The sequence below is a fragment of the Phyllobates terribilis genome, unplaced genomic scaffold, assembly GCF_046119375.1.
Source record: "Phyllobates terribilis strain yellow unplaced genomic scaffold, ASM4611937v1 Scaffold_4__5_contigs__length_816908805, whole genome shotgun sequence".
In the NCBI taxonomy this organism is placed as follows: Eukaryota; Metazoa; Chordata; class Amphibia; order Anura; family Dendrobatidae; genus Phyllobates; species Phyllobates terribilis.
In genome coordinates, this window is record NW_027362764.1 from 457,041,410 (window position 1) to 457,067,541 (window position 26,132).

The window sequence follows — 26,132 nt, forward strand, 5'->3', positions numbered from 1 at the left end:
TAAATGCTGAGATTTTTTTGCACAAAAATTCTGCTGTGTTTAACTGTCCAAGCAAATCTGATGTGATTTAAAAAAACCTCTGCCCACTGAGTGCCTAAGCGGTGTGGAGAATGGTGCTGGATGGGAGATACATATTCCTTCTAGCAAGTGCCTTTCACACTGGTAAACAGGAGGGAAGTAGGTCAATACCTGGCCTGGATCTTCTCTGCTATTCCTGGTTTTTGTGGCAATGCCTGGATTGCACAGCTGCTGGTCTGAGGACAGCATAAATAGATAGCCAGAACTCCCCACTGTATGGATGGCTGGGAAAGAGCTGAAGGCTGTTTTGTTGCAACATCAGACCTGTACGGACTGACACGTCCGAGCCCTAACCTATGTGGTGGAAACAAGCAGGACTTTTGCTTTGTCTGATGTAAGACTGTTTTTTCCTCCTGCTACCAGTGTGAATAATAACACTGAGCTTTAACTGAAAATCTGCTTGTGTCTCCTTACTGCGTCCCTGCCATTGCCTACGAGAGCGAATCCCCACAAAGTACAGTGTTGAACTGTGCAATTTTGGTGCTTTTTTTTCTTTAGAGGTTTCTATGTGTAGCCTAAAGAAAATGCACGTAAAAAACTGCAATTACAAAATCCACATTAAAAGCGTTGCTTCACATCACTTCACCAAAACTGAATACATTAAGGGGAAAATGCATAAAAAAATGCAGCAAAAATGCAATAACCAGAGAAGATTGTTATTGTGTAGTTTGATGCGGACACCTGGAATAAACAAAAAATAGAATTAGACTTACCGGTAATTTGGTTTCTAAGACCCTCCACGACAGCACACCTGGAGGTAGCCTCCCCATCCTAATTAGGGACAGGAAAACAAGAGGTTAAATAGCCCCTCCCCGCTACAATCCCCAGTGTTTTCAAAGGACCACACAGTATGAATGCTCTAAATATTTATTAACACTAAGGATTTTTCCAATCAAATAAGGAAAGGGCGGGAATTACCCGTGCTGTCGTGGAGGGTCTTAGAAACCGAATTACCGGTAAGTCTAATTCTATTTTCTCCAATCCCCTCCATGACAGCACACCTGGAGTAATACTGTAGCACCCCGAGGACTCGGCTGCTACAGGGGTATTGCACCTCGAACCAGAGGTGTGATATTCCACTCCCGGGTAAGGATGGAGTGTGGACCGGGGCTCAGTAGGCTGCATGCACCACACACACCCCATTTCCGAGGAACAGACCAACGGTGCTCCCACTAGACAGAGTGCAGGCACGACAGCTTCTGTTCCTGGCTGGAGTGGGGAGGGGGAGGAAAACCCAGTGGTGTAGGAGCAGATAGGGGTGGGTTTCTGGGCATAGGTAGGAGCCCATTGGTTGCTAGTCACCTGGGCTCACACATAGAGGAAGGTATATAAGGTGGGCACCATCTTAGATCAGGGTTCAGTCCGGTTCAGTTCAGAGAGGAGGAGAAGAAGAGAGGAGCTCAGCCAGAGAGGGCTGACAGGGAGCTGTGGCTCAGTCTGGGCCCAGCTCCAGAGGCAAGCCTGGAGTGGAGGCCTGAAACAGCAGAAAGAGAAAGGAGAAGGAACAGGAAGGAAAGTAAGAAAGGAACTGAAACGGAGGAGAAAGGAGGCAAGGAACACAAAGAAAGGCCCAGAGACACGAAGGCAGAAGGAACCCCATATTCCCAGAGGAGATACTGGGTGAAGGGTTGGCAGAGCAGGGTACCGGAACCCGAATTGGTGGAGGCGACTAATCCTCAGCCAAAACCGGAGGTCGTGACCACATCTTGGTGCGACCCCTCACTACATCCACCAGAAAGGCATACCGCATAGGGTCAGGGAGACCGGAGAGAGGTTTCACCAACAGAAGGCCCGAGGAAGCTGGACAAAGGTGGGTCACTGGTGGGGACGGCCAGTAGAAAGGAAGAGAGGGGAGCTTTCAGCCACACTCTGGAATTGCTTGGGAGTTGACCGAGTCCCTCACCTGGTGGACGCAGCACGGCTCGGGCGGTCACTGCTGGCCGAAGTGACCGGAGCAACAACTGTGAGTAAAGCTTTGGAAACTGCACCACACGTCTCTGTGATTCCTTGCCGCTCCAGCACCACTAGCACTGGGACCCTCACACCATCACTACCACCATCATCCACATTAGCTGCCCTGAGGCAATACTTCTCCCGTGGGGAGTCATCCCATACTCAGCTGCGCAAACAACATCAGCCTCAGCGGTCTGCAGCGCAGCGGCGGTCCCCACTGACCGCAATCCACGGGTGGCGTAGTCGGACACTTATTACCATACAAATAGACTGCCACTGGTTTGACCACCCTGGGCACGGACCGGGTCACCGCCACGGAGAACTACAACCCCCAGCGATCCGGCTCCGGGTATTCCCCCTGCACAGCAGCAGCAGCAGCACAGGCCCAGGGGGCGCGTCAATTTAAAAGAATGAATTTTAGGGAGGGACAACAGCCTGAATGACTTTCCTTCCAAATGCTAAGTCTCTATTAGATGTTACATCTAGTCTATAATGTTTAGCAAAGGTATGGACAGACAACCATGTAGCTGCCCTGCAAATCTGCTCGATGGATGCACTAGCTTTTTCCGCCCAGGAGACAGACATACTGTAGCTCTAGTAGAATGAGCTTTCAAGGATTCCGGAGGAGGCAAATCTTGAACCATGTATGCTTCACAAATTGCTTTCTTAATCCAATTTGCTAGCGTATTTTTTGCAATTTTCTTTCCTTTATTTGGGCCTCCATATTGGACAAATAAACCTGGAGGAAGGATCAGAACCTCAGTCTCCCTCAAATAGCGGATTATAGTCCTTCTTACATCCAACGTGTGGAATACTTCTTCCTTGCTATTTGATGGATTTTGACAGAATGACGGAAGAATTATGGGCTGAGATATATGAAAATTAGACAACACTTTGGGTAGAAAAGAAGGATCCAACTGGAGGATGATCCTGTCCTCCACAATACGACAATAAGGCTCTCTGATAGACAGGGCTTGGATTTCACTCACTCTTCTGGCTGTAGCCAGAGCTATAAGCAATGCTGCTTTCCAAGACAATTTGTCTATGTGTGCCTCCGCTATTGGCTCGAAAGTATGCATAGTTAGGCCTCTAAGAACTACGTTAAGATCCCAAGGTGGAACTATTTTAGCTCTTGTTGGATTAAAGAAGCAGCTATCATGAACCTCTTAATCCATCTGTTTTGGGCCAAATCAGCATCAAAATAGGAACTTAAAGCCGAGACTTGGACCTTCAGTGTGTTTGGTCTTAATCCTTTAGACAGACCGTCCTGTAGGAAATCCAATATTCTGGCCACGTCAGGCCGAAAAGGATCTAATTGATGAGGCTCATACCACAGCTTGAAAGCTTTCCAGATTTTTCCATAGATGGAATTCGTGACCGGTTTTCTGCTTTTCTGCAGTGTATGGATCACCTGTACTGAGAAGCCTCTGGCTTTTAAGAGGGCGGTCTCAGAAGCCAAGCTGCTAGAGACAAATTCTGAGGGGCCGGATGGAAAATCGGGCCCTGATGCTGTAGATCGCGGATTCGAGGAAGCATCAATGAATCCTCCATTCTTAGACTGCTTAATGTTCTGAACCATGCTCTTTTTGGCCACATTGGACCTATTAGGATAGTTTTGACCCCTTCTGACCTGATTTTTTGTAAAGTCCTTGGTATTAACGGAATCGGGGGAAAAGCATAAGCGAGCCCGACTTTCCAAGGGTGAGCGAATGCATCTATCCCTGTTGCTGAATCCTCGTGGTCCAAAGAGAAAAAGGCTCTTACTTTTGCGTTCTTCTGGTTCGCAAACAGGTCCACATCTGGGTATCCCCACTTTTGAACAATCATCTGAAATATCTTCGAGTTCAGACTCCACTCCCCTGGATGAATGTCTTTTCTGCTCAGAAGATCTGCATGATAGTTGTCGGAGCCCCTCAGGTGCAGAGCCGATAAGGACAGTTGATGCTGCTCTGCCCAGTGGAAGATTCTTTCTGAAATCATCTGTAACCTCCTGTTTCTTATACTTCCCTGATGTCTCAAATGGGCTACAGTTGTCATATTGTCCGAGTAGACTCTGACATGCGACCCCTGAAGCAGAGAATTGGCTGCCCTTAGGGTTTCTTCCACCGCTTTCAGTTCTCTTAAGTTCGAGGACTGCTCTGCTATTTCTTGCGACCAGACCCCTTGGAAGGCCTCGTGGGAGACTACTGCTCCCCATCCCCTTTTGCTTGCGTCTGTTTTGACAGATAACAAGGGAAGTTGAATCCAAGCTGAACCTTTCTCCAGATTTCCTGGATAGAGCCACCAATTTAAAGATACTTTCACCTTCTCTGGCAGATGAATTCTGTTGGAGAGGGAACTTGGAGATCTGTCTCAACAGGAAAGGATGTAGTTTTGAAGGACCCTTGAATGTGCCTGAGCCCAAGGTACCGCCTGAATAGATGAGGTCATGGACCTGAGGACGGACATGGCGAATGTTAATGACACTCCGCTGCGGGTCTTTAGTGCATAGACTTTCGACCTCAACTGAATCTGCTTCTCTTTTGGCAAAAAAGAGGCTTGTTGCTGAGAATCCAGGAGAATTCCCAAGAAGGTCTTCCTGGTGGAGGAAATCAGATCTGACTTTTTGTAGTTTATCAACCATCCCAAAGATTCCAGGATCTGGAGGGTCATCTGAAGGTCTCTTTCCAAACTTGAAACCGAGGGAGCCATCACCAAAAAAATTGTCTAAATATGGGATGATGCAGATATTCTGTTTCTTTAGATAAGCTACTACCTCTGCCATGATCTTTGTAAATAGGCGGGGTGCTGACGAAATGCCGAAGGTGAGTACATTGAATTGAAAGTGAAGTAGCTCTCGGTTCTGAGTTACAGCAAATATGAGAAATTTTCTATAATCCGGATGAATTGGCACGTGGTAGTAAGCCTCTTGCAGGTCTACTGTTGCCATGACAAATCCTTTCCCAATCAATGGAATCGTGGACTTTATCGACTCCATCTTGAACCTTCTGTATTTCACATATTGGTTGAGATGTTTCAGATTGAGGATTATCCTGTAAGAACCTGAAACCTTCCTTAGCAGAAACACCCGAGAATAGTGTCCCTCTCCTTGTTCCCTGCGAGGCACTGGTGAAATGACTCCAGAGTTTTGAAGCTTCTGAAGACCTAACATTAGGAGCCTGTGTAATCTTGTTGATGGTAAAGATGTTACCTCTATCACTCTTGGAGGGTAGGTGGTAAAGTCTATTTCTGCTCCTACCGTCACCATGTCCAGTATCTTCCTGTCTGAAGATATCAGCTGCCATTGAGGAAGGAAGCTTGTAATTCTGCCTCCTACCTTCTTGGCATCATTGTCTGTCCTGCCTAGAACCTTGAAAGATATTCCTTCCTCTTCCCCCTTTTGGGTAACTCCAGCGACCAGTTTTACCCTTGCCTCTGTACTGAAATGTTTGCTGCTGTTGTTGTTGAGGGGGGAGAAATGGTCTCTTTCTGAAACTTCTTGGGTTCTTTGGCTCTGGCAGAGACTTCTTCTTCTCGGATGCTTTCTCCAACAACTCGTCTAGGACCGCCCCAAACATATACTCTCCTTTAAATGGAATGGAACAAAGCTTAGATTTTGATGCGTTGTCCCCACTCCACATCTTCAACCACAGGGCTCTTCTCGTAGAATTCGATAATGCTGCCAATCTTGCCGCAATCTTGACCGACTCCGCTGAGGCATCAGCTAGGAATCCAGTGGCCTTCTGAAGCAAAGGAAGAGATGCTAGGAGGTCTTCTCTAGGAGTACCTTTCCAGTGATGTTCCTCTAGTTGTTGGAGCCAGAGGAACATGGAACGAGCTACACAAGTTGAAGCAAGATTAGTCTTCAGTGAAGCCGCCGATGTTTCCTATGCCTTCCTTAGCAGACTGTCCATCTTCCTATCCATAGGATCTTTGAGCTGTGATGAGTCTTCAAAGGGAAGGGTTGTTTTCTTCGCAACCCTTGCCACCTGTACATCAACCTTCGGGACTTCCATCCAAAGCTTAGCCACCTTTTCATCTAGAGGGAATCTATCCTTCATTTCTCCTGCCATACTAAGCCTTTTCTCAGGTGACTCCCATTGATCCAAAATAAGACTCCGAATGTTGTCATGCATGGGGAACACTAACTTCTTTTTGGATTTCAGACCCCCAAACATTTCATCCTGAACTGTATGGGTTTCCTCCTCCTCCTCCACCTGCATCGTGTCTCTCACATGCGACAACAATTCCTCCATATTCTCGGACGAAAAGTAATATTTCCTAACTTCCTCCTGATCTTCACTTAGGACCCCTTCTTCCGGTTCCTGCATAGACCCTAATTCTGAATCAGAGGTCTCCCTAACCGTATATTTTCTCCTTTTGGGGGGAGATGGACCTTCAGCTCTGGCTTGTGAAAAGGTCTGTGAGAAGGAGGCTAGGGAAGATTGTATTTCCTGCTGAACCATTCCCCTTACTTCTTCCATAAGGGAAGGCTGTTCTTCCTTCATAATGTTGTCAGTGCATTTCCGGCATAGGGGTTTCTTATGCCCTGAAGAAAGCTTTTTTCTACAGATGGCACATTTGCAAACTGTAGTGCTTTCTCTCACTCTCGGTGCAGGATCCTTGTCTCCCTAATTAAAAATAAAAAGAGGGAGATTTAAAATATATTTAGGATCCTGCTCAAAAGAGAGTGGGGAATAACCTAGGACCTAGTACTTACTGGGGCCGGGTTAGCGCTGGGCTCTGCAGACGCACACTTTACAACAGCACCCTCCATAGTAGCAGAATATTCTGTCCTACCTTAATGGAGTCTTCTCATCTTGGTCTTTTGTAGGGGAGACCGAGATCCAGCGCCAAATTTTCACCTATTCGGTGAAAGGATCGTCATTTTCGGGGCAAACCGCGGCTTCTCCATTTGAATTTCCCGCCGCGGCCCCCATGCGTTCCACGGTGGAACGCACCGGAAATGACGTCCCGCAGGCCGAAAGCCTTACTTCTGGCACATCCTGCATGCGCGCCGGAACGCCGTCATGGAGCACAGAGGAGACTCCGGCCGGGGAGCTACAGGAGGTCCCCAGCCCGCAAGACCCTACTCGGCTTTACCCACAGGCGCTGGCGAGTGAGGGGGTCCCGCTCTCAAGGAGACACGGGAGCTGCCAAGGAAGGCCGGAGGCGATCGCTCCCTGCAGCCCGGCAGGTAAACTTAATAGGGCCCTGCTTGCCGGCTGCAGGCACCCCAGGTAACCTCTTCATCTCATAGGGACAGGAAAACACTGGGGATTGTAGCGGGGAGGGGCTATTTAACCTCTTGTTTTCCTGTCCCTAATTATGATGGGGAGGCTACCTCCAGGTATGCTGTCATGGAAGGGATTGGAGAAATACAGTATTTATGCAACACCAAAAAGCCAGATGTCATATAATGAAGCTTACATAAAAGTGAGAATGTTCTGGCTGTTACATCTATGAATGAATAAAAATTAATCCATATGTCTCAACAAGAGATGAGCATAATGTATAAAGGACATCACGCCAGGCCTGGCTAATCAAAAGCCACGCAGGAGATGCCAGAAGGTAAGAGATTCGCAGGCCTTCCTTATAGCCGCAAGGTACCACTGACCTGGACGCTGGACTTTAGTCCCATGAATCAATTTGCTTATCTCTAGTCCCAACTGTCCCAGATGTACAGCAGGTAAAATAAGTATTGAACACGTCACTAATTTTCTAACTAAATATACAGTCATGGCCGAAAGTGTTGGCACCTTTGAAATTGTTCCAGAAATTGAAGCATTTCTCCCAGAAAATGATTGTAATTACACGTTTGTTATACAAATGTTTATTTCCTTTGTGTGTATTGGAACAACACAAAAAAACAGAGGAAAAAGGCAAACTGGACGTAATTTCACACAAAACCCCAAAAATGGGCCAGACAAAATTGTTGTCATCCTCAACTTAATATTTGGTTGCACACCCTTTGGAATAAATAACTGCAATCAATCACATTCTATAACCATCAACAAGCTTCTAACACCTCTCAACTAGAATTTTGGTCCGTTATCCCTTTGAAAACTGCTCCTGATCTCTCATATTTGAAGGGTGCCTTCTCGCAACAGCAATTTTAAGATCTCTCCACAGTAGTGATGAGTGAGCATGCTGGTTTAACCCTTTAATTGAGCACGCTCCGGTGTTCGCCGAGTATTTGCGGCAAGGTCGGCATCCATGTTTGATCCTCCGTGGCTGCGTGTGTCACGGCTGTTAGACAGCTGCGACACATGCAGGGATTGCCTAACAATCAGTGTTTGATAAGGGAAGGGGGTGGGGAGAGGTAAGAGTAGCGGCGTGCTGTTATTCTAATTTTTTTTCTCTTAGCTTCATGGGTGCAGATTCCGGCAAGCCAATCGGGACGCAGGAACCATCCACAATGACCAGACACAAGGGCTTGTGCCATTGGCTGCTGAAGTCACATGTCCCTCTGCATATAAAGAGCGGACATATTGTTTTAGTGCCATTTTGTTAGTATAATAGCCAGAGAGGCTGCTCCTGACGCTGGTCCTGATATGGAGAGATTTTAAATAGCTAGGTGGTTGCTTCTAAGTCAGATAGTTTAGATAGATAGGATCCTGTGTGGCTGGGAAATCAACCTACCTTTTGCTATTAGTGAGGTCCAGACAGAGACAGCAGGGCACATTTCAGCATAGGACTCTGTTGTGCACTGCTTATATTGTGCTCCATGCACGAGTACACCTTTGAAACTCTAATTCTTACTGTTCCTACCGTGCTACATTAAGCATGCTACATCTGACCTTGAAATTCTTTTATGCTGAGATTCAGCTGTATCCAGGTGTCACAGCTGGACAAGGGGATGTCCGGTGGACAGTACAACACACAGATTCAACGGGCTGATATAGGGGGAGGAAGGCCCTAAGGGTAGGGGACGAGTGAAGAGACTCCTGACACCAACCTTTGCCTGTCCCTAAGCTCCCCTATCATCAATAGATGGGTCCCTCCCCTCGTGCGCGATCACGTGCCTAAGCACTAGCTGGGCCTGGACTTAGCCTGCACACTAGCCAGGTTACCAGTACACTAGTCTCATGAGTACAATAAGACAACACGAGGAAGGTATGACAAACAATGGGAAGACAAAAACATAGAATACACTTAGCTCTCCAACAGGAAACTTCACTGCTGCAACAGCAACGAATGCCACAGCTCCTTCAAAGAGGTCAGCATAGAATGAACTATAACTGGCGGTCAGCTGATGGATCATGTGGCTATTTAAAGGGAGGTGGGAGTGACTCCAACCACCATCACCTGACCGTCCTCAGAAGGCTGCCAGCAAGAGACTAACATTAACCCTTGCTGGACCAAAGGGAAAAAGACATTTAAATTACAGCATAACCAGAGCTGCAACAAAGCTCCAAATTATTTGTGACAGTAGCCCCCTGCCTACTAGGGGCCTCAGGACCCTCAAGACCGGACATGTCCGGAAATCTCACATGGCAGGAACTCCAAGAAACATTAATATTCACCTCCGTAGACCCTTGGTTCTCAATTTTTCGGCCAATGCAGACCGATGGTGATGGTAATGACGTAGGCTCCTGAGGAACAACAAATCTCCTAAGCATCGACCTGTGGAATACGTTAAGGAAATGGATCACTGGGGGTAACTCCAACTTGAAGGTCGTAGGGCTGAGGATGGCCATAACCGTATACGGACCGATCACCCTAGAACCCAGCGTCCCCGAAGCGTACTTCCCCCTGATCTTTTTAGTGGACACCCACATGTACTCATTCACACACAGGTCCAGACCTGAACGTTTATTACCACACGTACGTTTGGAACCAGATGATACTCTCCTTGCAGGACCGACAACAGAGGTGTCTCTCCGTGTCACAAAACTCCTACCCTTAGGAGACTCAGTGGTAACAAGCACCCTCCCATGACCAATCCTCTCGACACTGAGGTCTAGAGTTAACCTGGGGTATGGGTAGAGTCTCACCCCTATTCTCTGGTAGCTACCTCCACCGGAGAAGGAGGGTTGGGTTTCACCAAGACGGCAGAGATAGTAGCACTCAAGCAACTGTTCTCACAAAATTTACCCCAACTGACTACTGCTCTGAACCGCCAATCTATGACCAGATTGTGTTTCTTCAGTCAGGGAAGGCCTAAGACGATGATCATAGGCAGACCCTCCAAGACATAGCACGACAGGAACTCACTATGCAGAGTCCCTATGTGCAAGTTCACATTATGTACGACTTGGGTCAAATTCCTCTCACCAAAATGAGCGGAATCAATGGCAAAAATAGGAATGGATCTCACTAGTGCCCTACAAATAAGACCATGGGTCTGAGCAAAGTGAACATTCACCAAGCTGACTCCAGCTCCACTATCCACCAAAACCGGAATAGTCTCAGTTTTCCCACCCACTACTATGTCAGCAGAAATGGAAAATGAAGACGTATTAATGGAGGAAATGTATACACCCTGATTGTCTCCCTCCACACGACCAGGGGGACGCGGCTCATGTGATGGAATAGCAAGTTTGAGTTTGGCACGAGATGGACAGACATTGATGTAATGATCCGTAAGACCACAGTAAAAACATGCCCTCTTCCCACAACGAACCGCAGGGTGACCTAGTGTGACCGCAAAGATGGAAAGTCAGTTGGTAGGGAGAAGGCCCAGTACTAGGGATCACCCCCAAGAAGGGAGACCACAATCCCCACTCATTGTTCCTCACTCCCTGAGGAACGAGGGCAGAGCTTAAAGTAAGGTTTGCAGGCTTCCCTAAAAACCATAAATTTATCTCTCCCTCAACAGAATTTGTCAGAGAGAGATATTTTGGGTTCAGGTTGAGCCTGGGCTTGAGCCGAGACCGAATACCCAGATAATTGCTGAAGCTGCTGCACTACCTGTGACCACAACTCAGTAACCTCATCTGTGAGGGTCAGAGGAAGATGTGCAAAAGCTTGAGCTTTAGCCATAGGAACCCAGGAAAAAAAACAAACATTGCTGTCCGGTTATAATGTCACGGACAGACAAAGGGATGTCCAGCAGACGACACAACACACGAATGCAACGGGATGATATAGGGGAGGGGAAGACACTAACGGTAGGCGACAAGGGAAGGGACATCTCTTGACACCAACCTGTGTCTGTCCCTAAGCTCCCCTATCATCCCTAGAAGGGTACTTCCCCCTGTGCACGATCACGTGCCTAAGTCCTCTCTGACCCTGGACTTAACCTGGCTAGTGTGCAGGCCATCGGAACACTAGTCTCACGAGTACAATAAGACAACACGAGGAAGGTAAGACAAACAATGGGAAGACAAAAACATAGAATACACTTAGCTCTCCAACAGGAAACTTCACTGCTGCAGCAGCAATGAACACCACAGCTTCTCCAGACACTAGCTCCTTCAAAGAGGTCAGCATAGAATGAACTATAACTGGCGGTCAGCTGATGGATCATGTGGCTATTTAAAGGGAGGTGGGAGCGGCACCAACCACCATCAGCTGACCGTCCTCAGAAAGCTGCCAGCAAGAGACTAACATTAACCCTTGCTGGACCAAAGGGAAAAAACTACATTTAAATTACAGCATATCCAGAGCTGCCACAAAGCTCCAAATTATTCGTGACACCAGGGCTCCACAGCAAAAAAAAATCACATTTTTTCTGTTACTACCATGATGCGTACAGCAGGTCACATCTCAGCTTGAAATTTTTTGGTGCATATATTCTACTGTATTGAAGCCTCTTCCACAGTAAAAAATCAAATTTCTTCTGTTAATAACGTGATAAGGCAGGCCATATCTCAGCTTGAAATTTTTTGCCGCATATATTGTATTGTATACAGGCCTCGTCCACAGTAAAAAATCTAATTTCTTCTGTTACTAACGTGATAGAGCAGACCACATCTCAGCTTGAAATTTTTTGGTGCGTATAATCTACTGTATCCAGACCTCTTCCACAGTAAAAGAATGTAATTTCTTCTTCTAATAATGTGATATAGCAGGCCACATCTCAGCTTGAAATTTTTTGGCACATATATTGTATTGTATACAGGCCTCGTCCACAGTAAAAAATCGAATTTCTTCTGTTACTAATGTGATACAGCAGGCCACATCTGAGCTTGTAATTTTTTGGTTATATATTCTACTGTATTCAGGCCTCTTCCACAGCGAAAAAAGTAAAAAATCTAATTTCTTCTGTTACTAACATAATACAGCAGGCCACATCTCAGCTTGAAATTTTGTGGCGCATATATTCTACTGCACACAGACCTCATCCACAGTAAGAAATCTAACTTCTTCTGTTACTAACGTGATACAGCAGGCCACATCTCAGCTTGTAATTTTTTGGCGCATATATTTTATTGTACACAGGCCTCTTCCACAGTAAAAAAAACTAATTTCTTCTCTTACTAACGCGGTATGTACAGCACGCCACATCTCGGCTTGAATTTTTTTGGTGCATATATTCTACTATATACAGGCCTCTTCCACAGTAAAAAATCTAATTTCTTCTCTTACTAATGTGATACAGCAGGCCACATCTGAGCTTGTAATTTTTTGACACATATATTCTACTGTATACAGGTCTCTTCCACAGTAAAAAATCTAATTTCTTCTGCTAATAACGTGATAGAGCAGGCCATATCTCAGCTTGAAATTTTTTGGCGCATATAATCTACTGTATCCAGGCCTCGTTCACAGTAAAAAATGTAATTTCTTCTTTTACTAATGTGATACAGCAGACCACATCTGAGCTTGTAATTTTTTGTCGCATATATTCTACGATATGCAGGCCTTTTCCACAGTAAAAGATCTAACTTCTTCTGTTACTAATGTGATACAGCAGGCCACATCTCAGCTTGTAATTTTCTGGTGCATATATTCTACTGTATCCAGGCCTCTTCCACAGTAAAAAAATCTAATTTCTTCTGTTACTAACGTGATGTAGAAGGCCACATCTCAGCTTGAAATTTTCTGGCACATATATTCTACTGTATCCAGGCCTCATCCACAGTAAAAAAATTAATTTTTTGCTTCTACTAGCGAGCTCCAATCACACTATCTGAGCAACATGAGTGGGGAAAAGTAAGGTCGTGGTGGAAAGGGGAATAGGATTGGTGTTCAAGTTGTACATGGGGTAGGTGGTAATGTTAGTGAAAGCTCTAGTGAACCAACACATCGCGTTCTAGCCAAAGACAACTGACAACTTCTGTTACTTGACAGGCTACTCCCTTCCCTTTCTTTGGCAGCCGCACAGCAGTATACCTTATAAATGAGGGACAGAAAGAGCATGTGCTCCAGTGGATGGCAAGCGCTGCATCAAGTGGCCTCTCCTCCTCTAACTCCACCTCAACATCACACACAGTATAGTCCTCAGAGCTGGCACCCCAATTACCTTTGCTTCCCCCCGCGTCAGAACTCTGCAACTGCCCAACTAACTGTAGGGATCCACAGATGGTCGAGTTTGCAGATCTGTTAACACATTCTATGCCATGGGTGTCAGAGTTCTGCTCCAAAGATTCACAGACTCAAGAGGAGGAAAGCATCTACACCGATGCCATAAATTTTTTTCTGTTGTATCATGGGCTGGACAAAGTAGGGTCCGAGCAAAATCCTGACCTTTACCAGCGTTAACCACCGTAAGGAGAGTTGACACTGATTACCTGAGACACCCACCCACTGTACTCTGCTGTCAGGGCAGGAAGAGGAGGGCGGTGACTTTCAGGGTGAGGAATGGGAGAACAGAGAGGATAATGATGAGGTTGTAGATCCCACTTGATGTGAACCCAGAGGCGTGCAGCTGAGTAGGTTATCTGAGGAGGTGGAGGAGGAGGAAGACAAAGAGTTTATGTTGCAGCCTACATCCTAGACACGGAGTGATGCAACCACAATGAACACTGCATCCTTAGCCAAAACTGTGGCTGTGGCCATCAGTGGGAGTGGGTCTGCAGCTTGTAGGGGTGGCAAGGGTTGCCTACCCTTGGCTTTTTTTGACATCACAAAGGATGAGCCAACTCGCGTTATCTGCCAACTTTGCAAAAAAAGACTCAGTAGAGGGAAAAATTGCAATAATTTGACTACTCCATGCAAGAACCGTCACATGTGCGATCAACATGCGTTACTCTGGCAATCTCACTGCGATAAAATGTGGACCAGCAGGCCTTACCAACCATCGGCCGCCGCATCAACCGCATCTGCTGCTTCTTTCTTCACTGTCACAATGCCAAGTGTTCTCACGCAGGTCTCCATCTGCAGAACCTTCGTTTGTTTACCTGCTCCAGTCAGGCTGAGTGAGAGCCCGTCAGCTGTAATGGAAGTGGACCTGCCTGCTATTTTTGCTTCAATCAGAACACCACATTTTTCTCAATCCACTGTAACATCTCCGCCTGCACCTCACTCACGGTCCAGCAGTTTGTCGTGTTCACCCTACTCCGCCCTCTCTCAGCACTGCAGCCATCCCTCGGTCTCGCAGTTGTGGTCACATAAAATATTGTTTCTTCCTAAACATGACAAAGCTAAAAGGTTGAACTCCACCATTGCCAATCTATTGGCCACTGAAATGCTGCCTTTCCGTATGGTGGATACAGACGGTTTCCAAAAGCTGATTGCCATCACAGTTCCCCAGTACCAGTTGCCCAGTCGCCATTATTTCTCTAAGAAAGCTGTGCCTGCGCAACACCAGCATGTCACAGACAACATCACCCGTTCCTTGACTAAATCTATGTCTGCCAGGGTGCATTTCACCACAGACACCTGGAAGAGTAAGCATGGTCAGGGGCGTTATATCTCGCTGACTGGGCACTGGGTGACTCTGGTGGCTGTGGAGGCATGCTGGGAATGGGCTGCTCCACAAGTCTTGGAATCCCCAAGGCTTCCGGGACAAATCTCTGTATCTAACACGTACTCCACTGCTTCTGCCTCCTCCACCTCCTCTAGGGCCTCCACCTGCACCCTCAACCTCTGCCTTAATGAGACATGCATTCCAACAGTGCAGAGTGAATCCCCACCACCTCCGTACTGTGCAGACGGGGCTCACCGCAATAAGGCAGTGTTAAAATTTATATGATTTGGAGATCACAGCCATACAGCAGAAGAGTTGTGGACAGCTATCCAGGCCGAGTTTGAGCAATAGTTGTCTCCGCTGAACCTGGAGCCAGGGAAGGCCATGTGTGATAACAGTGCAAACCTGGTGGCGGCCCTACGGTGGGGCAAGCTCACACACATGCCCTGCATGGCTCACATCCTCAACCTGGTGGTACAGCAATTTCTCAACCACTATACCGGCCTAGATTCATTGCTGCTGAAAGCACGGAAGCTGTGTGCTCACTTCTGCCATTCTCACCCCTCAGGTTATTGACTTGCATCAATATAGAGGTCTTTGTCCATGACAGTTAACTGGTTTATATGTGATGTGCCAACACGCTGGAATTCGACTCTGCACATGTTGCAGTGACTGTGGCAGCAGCGACGAGCCCTTACGCAGTATCTCATGACGTATAGCCTGGGCCAACACAATAAGGGCGTGGTGCAAATCACACTTGCAGAGTGTGTACAGATGAAGGACCTTTACACCCTTCTGCACAGTTTGAAATGGCTACTAAGATTGTTACCGCTGACGATGCCATCATCAGCATCACTATTCCGGTCAGCTACATGCTGGAGCACACTTTGAATAGTCTGCGGGAGGAAGTGGTGTCCCCAGAGGAAGAGGAGGAAGTAGAGGAGGATGCGGAAGGGATAACATTGTCTCTAAGTTCCAGACTGTCCTCACACAGGTGGATGCCAAGAGAGGGTGGATTACAGCGATCGAGGGGGTCTGGTGATACCAGACAAACTGTTAGTGAAGGTGCAGGAGCCGAGGAACAATTTGAGGAGGAAGAGGTGATGGGCGAGCAACAGTCAGGAGATGAAGAGGATAATCATTCCCTCTCTGTTGTCCGTGGATGGTGGGAGGGGACAGAGGAAAGAAGCATCAGTTTTACTCAGCCACCAACACACCAAGGGCTTGTATCTCATGAAAGAGCCTGACACACGAGCGCCTTCTTGCTGCACTATATGCAACATGATCCCCATACAGTTAGAATTAAAAATTGTGCTATCTACTGGGCTGCCACTCTGTTAGATCCACATTATAAGAGTAAATTTTGCCAGATGCTTGCCATCCTGGAAAGGGACCTGCGCATGCTGGAGTATCGAAACACGCTTTTACACAACGTTTATAGAGGTTTTCCCCAAGACAGCAGTGAGGCACACAGTGTGCATCGCAGCTCTAGGCTTCCAACCTCAGGAACGTCAATTCATCAATGCAAAAACATTAGCAGCAGCTGAGGTGTAAGCAATTTCTGTGAGTCCTTTCACATATTTTTTACACCAGCTCGTGCACCAGCACAACAGAGTACAAGTCTGACATGTGGTGAACGACTGGAGAAGATAGTGCAGGAGTAACTTGAGCTCAACATCAATACCACCATGGAGGGTTTGGACCCTTTTACATTTTGGTCTTCAAAAATGGAAGAGTGGCCTGAGCTCACCTGTCACACCTTGGAGGTTTTATCATGTCTGGCAGCCAGCGTTCTCTCAGAATGTGTCTTCAGTGCTGCTGGTGGTGTCCTGACGGATAAGTGCATGCCGCTGTCCCCTGAAAGTGTAGGCAGCCTAACTTTCATCAAGATAAACAAATCATGGATCTCCAAGGACTTTAGCCCTGCAATCACAGACTGTGCAGACTAGGCGATGGTGTAGTTTTTAGTGTGCTGCATTGATCTTGCGTAATTGCAGTCTGTGATATCTTTGTCATGGCTTTCATGCTTGCTGTTGCTGCTGCTGCAGATCTTAACAATAAATTTTTTAAATGTGGAGACTCCTGGTTGGATCTCCATCTGGTGGGTTGGCTGTAGTGGAAGAGGTGTCGGTCCCCATTATACTATTTCTTCTGTAGTGAAATTGATACCAGTTTGGTGGTGTCTGCCCCTAATTTTTGAAATGTGGAGACTCCTGGTTGGATCTCCATCTGGTGGGTTGGCTGTAATGGAAGAGTGTCGGTCCCTATTATACTATTTCTACTCTAGTGAAATGGATGCCACTTTGCTGGTGTCTGCCCCTAATTTTTGGAAATGTGGAGACTTCTGGTTGGGTCTCCATCTGCTGGGTTGGCTGTAGTGGAAGAGGTGTCTGTCCCCATTATTTTATTTCTACTCTAGTGAAATTGATACCACTTTGGTGGCATCTGCCCCTAACTTTTGGAAATGTGGAGACTCCTGGTTGAGTCTCCATCTGCTGGGTTGGCTGTAGTGGAAGAGATGTTGGTCCCCATTATACTATTTCTACTCTGGTGAAATTGATACCACTTTGGTGGCATCTGCCCCTAATTTTTGGAAATGTGGGGACTCCTGATTGGGTCTCAATCTGCTGGGTTGGCTGTAGTGGAAGGGGTGTCAGTGGCCCATTATACTAGTTCTACTGTGGTGAAATTGATGCCACTTTGGGGGTTTCTGCCCTTAAATTTTGGAAATGTGGAGACTCCTGATTGGGTCTCCTTCATGTGTGTTGCCTGTAACAGTAGGGCAGACCAGCAGGCCTTCACCTACTTTCAGTCAACTATCTGTGTAACTATCCTTAAATTTTTGTACCAATAGTACTCTATGAAAGCGATGTTTGTGCCACCTGAGTGTGGCAGAGCAGAAAAGCAGCTTGAGCTGTTGCATGTAGTATCAGGGCTCCCAGTACAGCAGACCTACACCGATCATTCACCCACCTCGTCTTAATTTGAAGTTAAATTCAAAGCTGTAAATGCTGGCCCAGACCTCATGCATGGCCCATGGCTGACTGCTGCTGTGCCATCATAAAATTTATACTGTGGGTCAATTGATGTCACTTTCCTAATGTCTGGCCCAGTTTGAGCTGTTTTGGCAGCTTTTCGGCCTCTTTGAAGGTGCTGTGTATGCTTTTGGTTTTGCCTCCCATTGAATGCAATGGGATTCGGATATGTTCGTCGAACTGTTCGACGAACATCGGGAAGTTTGCCGATCTGAAACTAATTGAATCTTGAGAGGTTCGCTCATCTCTACTGGCCACTTCATAACTCTCCAGTGCTTTGTTTCCATCCATTTCTGGGTTCTTCTTGAAGTATGTTTGGGGTTATTATCATGTTGCAAGACCCATGACCTAGGACGGAAACCCAACTTTCTGACAGTGGGCACTACATTGTAATGTAAAATCCTTTGGTAATCTTCAGATTACTCACAGTCAAGGCACCCACTACAGAGGCAGCAAAACAATCCCAACCACCACCATATTTGACTGCAGGTACTGTGTCCTTTTCTTTGTAGGCCTCATTCCATTCCAGTGCCATGGGTTGTAAACTTCTTGATTATGTTGTGCACCGTGGACAAAGGAACATCAAGATCTCTGGAGATGAACTTGTAACATTGAGATTGTTGATATTTTTCATCAAATTTGGCTCTTAAGTCCTCAGACAGTTTTCCTCTCCTCTTTTTGTTCTCCATGCTTAGTGTGGCAAACACAGACACATAATGCAAAGATTAAGTCAAGTTCTCCCCTTTTTATCTGGTTTCCTGTGTGATTTTCACATTGCCCATACCTTTTATTTGTCACAGGTGAGTTTGAACAAGCATCACATTCTTGAAACAAAGTGGTTTACCCACAATTTTGGAAAGTGCCAATTTTGACTGGTCCATTTTGGGGTTTTTGTGTGAAATTATGTCCAATTTACTTTTTCTCTGTTTTTTGTGTTGTTCCAATACACAAAAAGGAAATAAACATGTGTATAGTGTAAGGTGGCTGCCGGACACATAGTGGATGGGAGATATGTATCACAGAGGTGCATGTCCTTTGTTATATAAACCTGGAGTAATGCTCTAGCACAAATACTACTAAAGGGGGTTAATTGACCAGCTTACATACAGCTGTAATTGTGAGCAGCTGAAGAGTTAGGGCAGGTAGGCTTCTCACCATATCTCCATCCCTGGGTGTGGTACACAATGTAAAATGAGACCTGTGTATATGACACTTTGCTTTGTATTAATGTCGGTAGACCTACTGGATTGAGTGGCTTTGCAAAAGGGCTAAAAAGCTGGACTCTAAGGCAAGCATGCGTGGAAATCCCCATGACGTCAGTGACCCGCACGCGTCATCATAGATCACCGTCAGGAGCGCACCAGATCATTACGAACACTGCGCATGTGCACCTGCTGGATTGCGTCCTGCATAGAGGCACACAAGGAAGGAGAGATACTCCGATACAATGAACTATATGTACATATAAAAGCATGTATCTAAGGCTTTGGTGAATATAAGAGACAAAACATATGTCATATAGTGAATATATAGAGCAAATAGTATACAGGTGTATCTCACAAAATTAGAATATCATCAAAAAGTTCATTTATTTCATTTCTTCAATACAAAAAGTGAAACTCATATATTATATAGAGTCATTACAAACAGAGTGATCTATTTCAAGTGTTTATTTCTGTTAATGTTGATGATTATGGCTTATAGCCAATGAAAACACAAAAGTCATTATCTCAGTACATTAGAATACTTTATAACAACAGCTTGAAAAATGTTTTTAAAATCTGAAATGTTGTCCTACTGAAATGTATGTTCAGTAAATACACTCAATACTTGGTCGGGGCTCCTTTTGCATCAATGCGGTATGACATGGAGGCGATCAGCCTGTGTCACTGCTGAGGTGTTATGGAAGCCCAGTTGGTTGTTTTACCTTCTCACCCGGAAGGTGTTCGGCCGCAGTCCACCAGGCTGCATCACGGACCCCGGGTTCAGTTGCTTTCCATTATTTAATAAAGTTGTTTGCAACCGTTCCCTTAACAGCAGCCTTCAGCTCGTCTGCATTGTTGGGTCTGGTGTCTCTCATCTACCTCTTGACAATACCCCATAGATTCTCTATGGAGTTAAGGTCAGGCGAGTTTGCTGGCCAATCAAGCACAGTAATACTGTTGTTTTTAAACCAGATATTTGTACTTTTGGCAGTGTGGACAGGTGCCAAGTCCTGCTGGAGAATGAAATTTCCATCTCCACAAAGCTTGTCGGCAGAGGGAAGCATGAAGTGCTCTAAAATTTCCTGGTAGATGGCTGCGCTGACTTTGGTCTTGATAAAACACAGTGGACCTACACCAGCAGATGACATGGTTCCCCAAACCATCACTGATTGTGGAAACCTCAAACTAGACCTCAAGCAGCTTGGATTGTGTGCCTCTCCTCTCTTTCTCCAGACTCTGGGACCTTGATTTCCAAATGAAATGCAAAATTTACTTTGCATTTACTTAGTGTGTCAATGACTGCCTTCTGGACATCTGTCAAGTCAGCAGTCTTCCCCATGATTGTGGAGCCTACTGAAACAGACTAAGGGGTCTTTTTAAATGCTTAGGAAGCCTTTGCAGGTGTTTTTTGGTTAATTGTTTCAATTTACTGAGATAATGGCTTTTGTGTTTTCATTGGCTGTAAGCCATAATCATCAACATTAACAGAAATAAACACTTGAAATAGATGCCTTTGTTTGTAATGACTCTATATAATATATGAGTTTCACTTTTTGCATTGAACAGCTGAAATAAATTTTGATATTAATATTTTTGATGATATTCTAATTTTCTGAGATGCACCTGTATATGGTTATATGAACATTAAAAAGGTTCACATCGATAGTACATACAATTATTAAGTACTGAAGGCAGTGACAATATTTACGTGAAAAAAAAAAACAAATACACAAAAAATGTAAAAATATTTATACGGTGTAAGCAATAAAAGTGAAAGTGAATAATGTATTACAGCATTAGAATACATGATCAGTAATCCCAGTACAAATAAATATCCATATTATACGAACATCATGATGTGATGTTCAGATCCACATACAGTTCAGACATCATATAATAGGTACTCAGAATTCAGAAAGAACACCATCACTAAATAAAAAAGGGAATAGCCTTGTTACATTTGGAAGTGCAGACAGAGTTCCCAAGGAACACATGTGACTGCTACAGAAGTGCTGCAAGTCGTGGGTGAAGGCAGCTATTGGTCAGAGAGCAACATCAGACAACATGGAGGACCTGATTAAACACCTGATGCAAACCTTGCAGCAACAGCAGGTCCATCAGCAGCAGCACCAACAACAGCTGGTGCAACAGGAGACTAGTAAGCTGCCTGTGCAACAACTCCAGCAGCAGCACCAGCAACAGCACTGACAACAGCAGCAGATTGAATTGCTCACAGAGGTGGTTCGTGACACGGCGGCAGCTCCAACTTCAAGGTTAAGTGATGATTTTTCTATTCGGAAGGCGGTGAGGAGAGCTTTACAGAAAATGATCCTGGGAGACAACATAGAGGTCTTATTAGCCGTTTTTGAAAGGGTCACCGAAAGGGAGAAACTTCCAACAGAGCAGTAGGTGGAAGTATTGACGCCATACATAAAAGGGGAGCCACAAACCTGTGATTTAGCTTTACAGGACGCCAAAGAATATGTGAAATTGAAAATGGAAACTTTAGCAAGCTTGGGGGTGACAATGTCTGTCAGAGCGCAACTGGTCCAATGCTGGGCATATCATCGGGTCAAACCCCATCGCTCCCAAATGATTAATCTGCTGCATCTCGTCCAAAAGTGGTTGCAACTGGAGTAACTCAGCGCAGATGGTAGAGCGAGTTGTAATGGATTGGTTCGTGCACTCCCTTCCAAGCCCGATGCAGACTTGGGTTGACCAGGGAGATCCCCGAAATATTGATGACTTGGTCAGACAGGTTGAAAGATATCAGCGGGTTGAGGGTTCCTTGGGGAGGCAACCTACTTCATTATGGGGGTCCCATCAGAGAGTGGAGGCTAAAAAGGGGGTGGGGCATCCAAAGTCCAAGGGGGCGGCTGAGGTCATGCCAAGGGTCTCATGAGGGGATGTAATTTGCTGGAAATGTCACGGATAAGGTCTGTAAGGCAGCGCTACTCATCACGCTGGGGGCACTCGCTTCACCGGGTCAATCAAAGCACACATGCAACGTTTTTCCGGTAATTCACAGTACAGCAGTTTATTACATCTCATAAACCACTCATAACATAGTTCATCTCAGTGGCTCGCCAACATGTTACACATAATATCCCAGAGCCTTTCTAGTGACAGATATGCCCACATGGCTCCAGATACAGCCTTCAGCAAGGTAACAATACCAATGTCCACATCAAGCAGCGTTTTTACCTTTGCTGGGTCGTAGCTGCTTCAGTCAGCTCGATTCTGCCGCAGCTGTGGCTTTAAGGCTTCCCAGATGGTGCCTCCGGGCCACGTACCTTCAAAGGCTACTGGTATCTCAAACACAGGGGAGATCCAGCCTCCGCATTCCAGGCTAGTGGAGTCCCACACAGGGACCAGGCCTCTCACCCTCCAAGGCTACCGGCATCCTAAACACAGGGGGATCCAGCCTCTGCCTTCCAGGCTACACCAGGCCACTCTTTCTCTAGGCCTCACCAGGCCTCTCTTTCTAGGCCTCACCAGGCCACTCTTGCCTCTTCCAGCCTCTCCAGGCTAACGGTGTCCCACACACAGGGACCAGGCCTCACGCCTCTCTCACACCCTGTTTCAAAACCACCAGGATTTATATATCCTTCAGTGCACACAGGACCTGTGATGATGTCATGTGATCAGTCCTTCTGTGCGCACAGGACCTGTGATGATGTCACAGTCATGTGATCAGTCACCTGAGGGAGAGGTACATGGTCAGCCAGAACACACCCCCTCGACCATTACAGTAATGCCGCAAGCCGCTGCATTACAGGTCATATAGCTGCCCATTGTCCCTTGGCCACCGAGAAAATGGACTGAAGCATGGGACACCGATGTTCATACTATGCATAACCGGCCTGCAGTGTGGACTGTCGTCCTAGCGCGGAGCCATAAGTTTGTCTCATAAAAGTTAATTGTCCACAAGTGACTGAACTACTGGACTCAGGAAGTTTGGCGAGCTTCGTGAGTCCAAACTTCTCTCCAACTGATGCCTGGGAAGAAGATGGGTGTCTGCTGCATTTATGGGGATACTAAAGACTATCCAATGGCCAGAGTGGTTATTGAGATGGCCCAAGGTACTGAGTCCCATGAGGTCGGAGTGGTCTAGGATTTATTTCACTCAGTTATCATAGGACAGGATTTTGTGTTGTTTTGAGAATTGTGGGGGAGGGGCAGAGACCTCCATTGCTCGGGTAAGAGACAGGTTGTACCTAAAGATGTCCCACCAACTCCAGAGCTTGATGGGTTTCTCTTCTGTGTGATCGTTGGGGATGAGGAGGTAGTATCCCCTTATCCAACATTCCTGAGATAGGGGTGACCAGAGAATATTTTGGTCCCCTCAACATAGGGACCGAAGTCTAAAAAAAGTGTTCAATAATGTAACCGTTATAAACTGCATAACACTGGAGCTGGGGCTGACACCAGATTCCCTAATTTTATGAGTGAGGACTTATTGGGTTGCTAAGGTTAGAGAGGAAAGAGTGGAGCAATTGTTGGGGGCTGATGCTGGTCAACACTGAGTTTCAGCTCCCTCCAAAGATTTTCTATTGGGTTCAGGTCTTGAGACTGGCTAGGCCACTTCAGAACCTTGAAATGCTTCTTATGGAGTCCCTCCTTAGTTGCCCAAGTTGTGTGTTTCGGGTCATTGTCATGCTGGAAGACCCAGCCACGATCCATCTTTAATACTTTTACTGAGGGAAGGAGGTGGTTGGCCAAAATCTCACTAAACATGACCCCATCCATCCTTCCTTCAATATGGTGCAGTCGTCCTGTCCGCTTTGAAAAAAAGCACCCCACAAAGTATGATGTTTCCCCCACCATGCTTCACGGTTCGGATGGTGTTCTCGGGGTTGTACTGATCCTTCTTCTTCCTCCAAACATGGTGAGTGGAGTTGAGACCAAAAAGTTCTATTTTGGTCTCATCTGACTACATGGCCTTCTCCCATGCCTTCCCTGGATCATCCAGATGGACATTGGCAAACTTCAAATGTGCCTGGAGATGTGCTGGCGTGAGCAGATGGAACTTGCATGTCCTGCAGGATTTTAATCCATGATAGCGAAGTGTGTTACTAAAGGTAATGTTTGAGATTGTAGTCCCAGCTCTCTTCAGGTCATTGACCAGGTCCTCCCGTGTATTTTTGGGCTGATTCCTGACCTTTCTCAGAATCACCCTTACCCCAAGAGGCGAGATCTTGCATGGAGCCCCAGACTGAAGAAGATGACCAAAATCATTTTGTGCTTCTTCCATTTTCTAAAAATTGTGCCAACAGTTGTTGCCTTCTCACTAAGCTGCATGCCTATTGTCCTTTAGCCCATTCCAGCCTTGTGCAGGTCTACAATTTTGTCACAGGTGTCCTTAGACAGCTCTTTGGTCTTGATCATGGTCATGGTGGAGAGGTTGGAGTGTGATTGATTGAGTGTGTGGGCAGGTGTCTTTTATACATGTAACTAGTAGAGATGAGCAAATGTTTCAATATTCTATTTGGATTACGATCATCGAATTTACAATATTTGACGATTTATTCGTCGAATATTACTGAATGCTATAGGATTCAATGAGGGGACAAAAAACGCATACACAACATCTTCAAATGGGCCCAAAAGCTGCCAAAACACATCAAATTAGGGGTAGACACCTGGAAAGTGACCCAGAGTACAAGTACTATAATTATTATTACTATTACAGAGACATTTATTCCGCGGCGCTTTACATGTGAAAAGGAGTCACCATCGATGACTGGTACAAGAGATGAGAGGACCCTGCCCGCACGGGCGCACAATCTGTCTACAGGGGATGGGTGAGGATACAGTAGGTCAGCGTACAGCTAGTTGTACAGCGGTATGCTGGAGTGAGGCTTACCGCAGATTGTACGCTAGTCACAAGAAGTTGGTCTTCAGCTTCATTTTCAAGGCTATCACAGTAGGGGAGATGCATGGGACAAATCTGCCGAGAGCCTAAATCACATTAGGCTTCCAGAAGCTCACAACTAAGCAGATTAACCCCTACACCAATTAATATGAAGGCAAAAGGCTTCTTTCTGATGACTGCAGGAGTGGAAGGAATCAGACACTTTGGTCTTCTGGCTCCTCTCTGTCATGGTAAACCCGTGACACCTTGCAAGCTTCAACACAATGTTCACAAGGTAGATAGCAGCGGTGGTCGGTCTCCTAGACAACGAGCTAACTCCTTTATGATGATAGAGGACAACATCTGCAAGTAGTTTGTATGTTCTCCCTGTGTTTGCGGGGTTTTCCTCCAGGTTCCCTGGTTACCTCCTCAGTAAAAAAAGCAGCCATACAGGAGTTTCACAGTTCAAAAAATTAGGGTCTAACACCACCATTTCCGTGGCCAACAGATTGGAGATGGTGGATTTCCACCTCTTAGCTTTGTCATGTGTGGGAGGAAACAATCTTTACGTGACCACAAATGCGAGACCGAGAGCTGGCTGCAGTGCTGAGAGAGGGCAGAATACTGTGAAATGGACAAACTGCTTGTCCGTGAGTGAGGTGCAGTGGGACATATTATGGTGGATTGAGAAACGTGTGGTGTGCTCGGTGAAACAAACACAGCAGGTATGTCCGCTTCCGTACAGCTTACGGGCTCTCACTCAGCCTGACTGGAGCGAGTAGAGAACCAGAAGTTTTGCGGTAAAAGACCTGAATGCCAATACTTGGCACGGTAACAGAGGAGGAGGTAGAAGCAGCGAATGCAGTTGATGGGGCAGCTGATGGTTTTTGAGGTCCGCTGGTCTGCATTTTAACGCAGTGAGATTCCCAGCGTAACGCATGTTGTGTGCGCATGTGAAGGTTCATGCATATAGGTGTCAAATTATTGCACTTTTTCCCTCTACTGAGTTTTTCTTGCAAACTGTGCAGATAAAGTGAGTTGGCTCATCCTTTGCAGTCTCAAAAAAGGCCCATGCTAGGCAACCCTTGCCACCCCTGTGAGCTACAGACCCGTGACCGCTGCTAGTCACTGCCACGGTTATGTCTAAGGATGCAGTACTCCTCGTGCTTGCATCACTCCGTGTCTGCGCCATATGACTCAACGTAACCTCCTCATCTTCCTCCACCTCCTCA